Here is a 5,470-nt window from a genome sequence, read left to right as displayed (position 1 = left end):
GGCGGGAGCGGCGCTTTCTGCCGCACTGATTTTTATGTGGGCGGGGCTTGTGCGCCTACCTGGAACCCGGACGATGATCTCAGAACACCTGACGCTTCTTTTTAGCCACACTACATGTTTCAGATAATCAAACAATATAAATAAATAAATAAATAAATAAAAACAAAGCAGATTTCTGATGATTATCAATTAACAACTAGTTCACATCGTTTATTCTCTCTGCTGTCAGGCTACTGTTTTATTTTTATCTCATTTTCAAGAGGGACCTGGGCAGAAATCTGCAACGCACAACAACCTGGCTACAAAACGTGTACAATGTTTTTATTTTTAAGTCGTTTTGAGTGTTTGCTTTTCTTCTTCTGATCAATATGCGGTTTGTTTTGTTTTATTCTGAGACATACAGACAAATTCAACAATTTCATTAACTTAATCAGGAAGTAAAATGATGGCAGCTGTGGTTGCCAGAATTTTATTGTGTAAATCGGGTAAAATTTGTATTCATACAGTAAATTTCTTCACAAGTAATTTTTACATTTTTTCAAAAAGAAGCTGATTGCCTAAATGTGTCAGAACAAATAAAAAATAATGATAGAGTGATTGAGTTTATGAAACAGGGTTTCACCTGGCATACAGGTTGATAGGTTGCATTAGTGAAGTAGAAGCCAGTATTTAACCTTTGACCTATTGGATTCTTTGCTAGGGTGGGTCGCTTCCAGTTGCTTTACCTCCAGTAGTCCAAAGTGAACACCAGCACAAAATGACAAGTTGAATCTCATGGACTGAAGATAAAACACCGAAATGTGAAAGAGAGTGAGAGATTTGCAGAAGGGGAAACCAGTATAAAATAAAAATAAAATAAGTTAAAATAAAATAAAATAAATAGCATCAGGAGGCACTTCTGCTCAGGTAATTATAGATTTTTGAGGAGGATTGTAAAGTAAAATCCTATAATTTTGTCCTCAACTGCAAATCTAATGGATAATCCGTGACAGAAACTGAAATTTGATGCTCTCTCCCAATCAGACTGAGTTGCAGAACCGCTGGTGTCACAACCAGACTCATAATATTTTAACAAAGGGGAGAAGATGTGTTGATTTTAGCAATCAAAGGTCTTATTCATGTTTTGTACTTTAAGTTGATTGAGATAGATGGACAAAAGACAATAAATGGAATCAGTAAATCAGGAGTGCAGAGCGTCAAAGTGAGACTGTACAGGTGTTGCATGGTAAATTAGCAAAATATATTATTATATATGTCAGAATTACACATAAAAATTTTATTATTTCCGTGGAAATAGCTATGATAAAAACTGCTCATTATATATTGCTTCCAAAAGAGAAAGAGACTACATTCACACTGCAGCACGAAGTGATCTAAATCTTTTTTTTTAAATCTTTTGTCTTTATGAGGCTTGTATTTGAAACAGTATTTGTTATAGTTTCATATTTTTTCACACTAATAAAACAATAATTCTGACTATGAAACTGAGCTGAAAAATCAAAACTAAAATCCTTGCTCCTTGTAAAGTGTCAGTCAAAGTTGTTGTGATCTCTTGTTTTTCTTCTTGTTCCTTCATGTAAAATGAGTTTTATCATCTCAATCAGACAGGGTGAGTCAGCGGCTCACTCGTCACCTAAAGACATTCGTCCTGTCCACTGCAACAAATAACAACAGCAGCGACGAAGATCACTTTTAATGCTCCTCTTTATCTGTTACTCATTGTTTGCTGGCACGAATCTCCTCTTTGGCCTCCCACAGAGACTTTGACCCCTGCCACTCCTTTCTGCTGAAGTTCTTGAGGTGTAAGATCACGTCACTGCTGCATCACAGCATTGCTGCTGCCCCGATTCACTACTGGACTTAGGACCATGGTTTGTGCAAAACAACAGCAGCAGATTGTTTAATTTGCTTGTAAGAAACATCACTTCCTGGTTGAGATAAGCTATCTTGCTTTGGTTGAAAAACAAAAGAACCTTAGTAAAAAAAACAACAACAACAACCCAAGGAGTGGACAAGCGGGCCAAACCGCTCTGCGGTAACTGGTTCTGCTTGCACCGCCAGTCTCTCTCAGGAACACAAACATCTTGAGTTGCTCCATCCAACAACATCGAAAATGTAGAGGGAAAAAAACAAACCTTTGTATTACTTTCCTGTAAGGAGGTAAAACGGTTGTACAAGACAAAAGTTAATATTTCACTAGTTACAGGAAGGGATTATAAAATATAAAACTGCTTCTTATTCCTGCAGATTACTGCAAGAAAAAAAATATTTGAACACAAATCAAATCTGTCAGATACAAATTCGGCACTCTCCAAAGGTTTATAATGTGAAAAAGTCAAAGAAAGTGACCCGATACTGAAAAAGGACCTAGAGAAAATGTGTTTTAATCAAAAGAACAAATTGTTTAAGATTATTTAAAGTGCTATAAAAAGCTTGTTGTGCTGTAAGGTGTCCTCATTGTTGCTGGTTCAAAACATGTTGTGAAAGCTAATTATATTTCTGTGTTGGCTTTGTCTGAGGTAATTTCCTGTTCAAAGACGTAAAACCCCATTGACTTATTTCACCCCGTCTCACTCCGTCTGGTTTATTATGGAGTCAGTCCACACTATGCAGCTGTGTCAGGCTTTCCACAAGGTTTAGATACATGTGTTTGTAGTTTTTTTTTTCTTTCCTTTTTTTATAAGTCTGTTTGTTTAGTTGGATGAGAAAATGTTGCAGACTCTGAGTCTGCGTTCTCCTCAAAAGTGTTCGGTCAAGCTGGTCAAGTGCAAGTCAGTCAGTAAATTCGCACATCCATGTGAATAAATAGTGCTCAGATGTTTTGGAAAAGGAAGGTCACATCCCCAAACTGTTCCCACAATGTTGGGAAATTGTCCCCAAATTTACCTACTAATTATATTAAAAACTGATGGACACAAGAAGTTTGAGAATAGATGTTCAACACATTTTTCAGATTTTTTTTGTGTGAAAAAAACATCATAAACCCATAAAAAACAAGTGCAACCAGAGATCTGTAGGACTATAAATGTCTTGGGAAAAGATATGGGAATGTTCAAGGTGTGTTGAGGTAAAAACTCCAGCAGCTCTTTAACTTTATTGATGGTCCAAAGTGTTTCGACTTCTTGGCTTTATCAGGATTAATATGTTCAAGGTGTAAATATCTCTGCAAAATTCTTCGTTGGGAAATTGTCTAAAATTTCCAAACGTTGTGGGAACAAAGAAGAACTAAGAGTTCCTTTCACTGGAGCCAAGGAGACATTGTGCAACCTGGAGTTTCAGAGGATATATCTCCACAGCTCTGCAGTCCTGTGGCTGCACACTTTACTGCTGCATCTGATTCTTTGCATTGCACGAGGTGATGTAAGGATTGGATGCAGCTGGTCAGTCACGGAAACCCATAAAGTTCTTTGCAACTTGTTCCTGAAAAAACAAGTTGCAAACCCCATGAAGGCCACATGGGGTTTGGAGGTCTGCTGAAAATGTGTGAGCTCTTCACAGTACTAATCTGTTTTCACTGCAATCACTTCCACTTCATCTAAAACTGCTAACAGCTGACTGAAGGATATTTAGTTTTTACACCTGTTTCACCTGCAGCCACAGCAGCAAGTGAAACAAATTGACCCAAAGACCTGGAGGGGTCAGCAAATATATTTTGGCAGTTATAGTTCATTTGATCAACATGACACAGATTTGCAATTAGAAACACTATGATACTCAGTAATTTAGTCCAAACTTGTTTTTCTTCAGTTTTTTTTTTAATCTCTTATAGTGACAATAGATTTGAAATGTTCTCTTTACTACATGTAATCAGGGCAACGTGATCTGATGCAAACAAACTCGTTAATAATGCAGAGGCTGATATTTATAGTGTTCTGAAATAAAAAACAAACAAAAATGTACTCTATTTTATTTGTAGCACTAAAGGAAACTGATAAGATGTGATAAAACGGTGCGACTGTAATTTAGAAATCGATTTTGCGGTTTACCTTAATGCGTTCGAGTTGTTTATGATGATGTCAATGTTTTTTTAATCCTTAAAATCCAGAGACATTGAAGCACGTAGTGCAGGACATCCTTCAGGCGGAATATTGTCGCCCCCTTCTGGTCAAACATTGCAGCAGCTCATCATTTACAAGTGAACGTGCGATCATGTCCCAGAGGCTTTAAACTATATTCTTTAAAAATGTGACTGCTGCAGGGTGGTTCAATTATTTTGGCAGTAGTTCCTCAATAACAAACATAGCTGCAAAGGAGAAGCAAGTCTAGTTTATGAAAAGACACAGACAGGTTTAACGTGGGATTAAGGGAGGAGTCCTTGGCATGGAACCGTCATGTTTGTGTTTTAATCCCTGAGTCACTCAACCTTTGACCAGGTTCCTCATCATCCTCTATGTAAAAGTGTTGTTCATCACCAAATTAATCCTTGGTTTTGACAAAGTTGTTTTTGGAGCAGGATTTTTCCACTCTTTGGCAATGTTTTGGTGCAAACCTGTGACCAAAACTGTACCTCCTTGGACAAAAGGCAGAAAACGTGAATGGCCTCAGGATGTCTGCACAGCACAGGACTCGTGTTCCCAGATGTTCCTGACTCTATGAAGTGGAGAAAATGATTTGATCCAGCATGGCTGCAAAGTTCAATTGATTTCAAAATGTTCCTAACTTTTAAGATCCACACGAAAAAAGAAACAAGTAATTTAAAACAAGACATCAACTGCAGGAGCAGATTTCACTCTGGGCTGTTTGATGCCATGCATCATTGCTGTTTGTGCTTTATTACAGTGTGACAGCAAAATTCACATTAAAGTTGTAACTAAGTGAAAATTATGATGTAACAAACACTCCTGACATTTTAAGGCCCAAAACTTTGATCAAATTAAAACTTTTGAAGATGCAGCAGAATCCCTAAATGGGGCATTTTTTAATCTAAAAGTTCATGCCACTTGTTAAAAATATAAGTAGAAACAACAAATTAAATCATGTTCATTTGAAATCTTTTCGTTAACTGAATGTTTTATTTCAAAGTGCAGTAACAAACCAACACATTAAGGTAGTCTATTGTTTTTTCTGCTTGTTTCTGTAGGAATTATAAAAAAAATATTTGAATTGCCTTGTATTTATTTTACTTGTTCACCACATTTTGATTTATAAACAAAAGATAGTGACAATAATGCATGAAAAAATATCAATAGGCTCAATTGGGCTTTCAATTTAGATATAAAGTCAACTTGAACAGAAATGAGTCAATGGAACAAAGTTTAATTATTTATTTTTACTTAAAATTCCCCAAAACTTGTGCTGCCCTTAAAACAATTGAAGTATTACTTTTAAAAAAAACTATTTCGAGTTTAATTAAATGATAGAAATACAAGTTATTTCAATGTATTTCTGATATTAAGATGTACTGTCAAGTTTTGTTTTTTTTTGTTACAGTGCTTCAGGAACAACCACACTAAGCAGAGGAGACGGGGTG

Source organism: Poeciliopsis prolifica, unplaced genomic scaffold, assembly GCF_027474105.1.
Source record: "Poeciliopsis prolifica strain line A6 unplaced genomic scaffold, Auburn_PproV2 SCAFFOLD003, whole genome shotgun sequence".
Taxonomy (NCBI): Eukaryota; Metazoa; Chordata; class Actinopteri; order Cyprinodontiformes; family Poeciliidae; genus Poeciliopsis; species Poeciliopsis prolifica.
Note: the sequence above shows the minus strand (reverse complement) of the source record.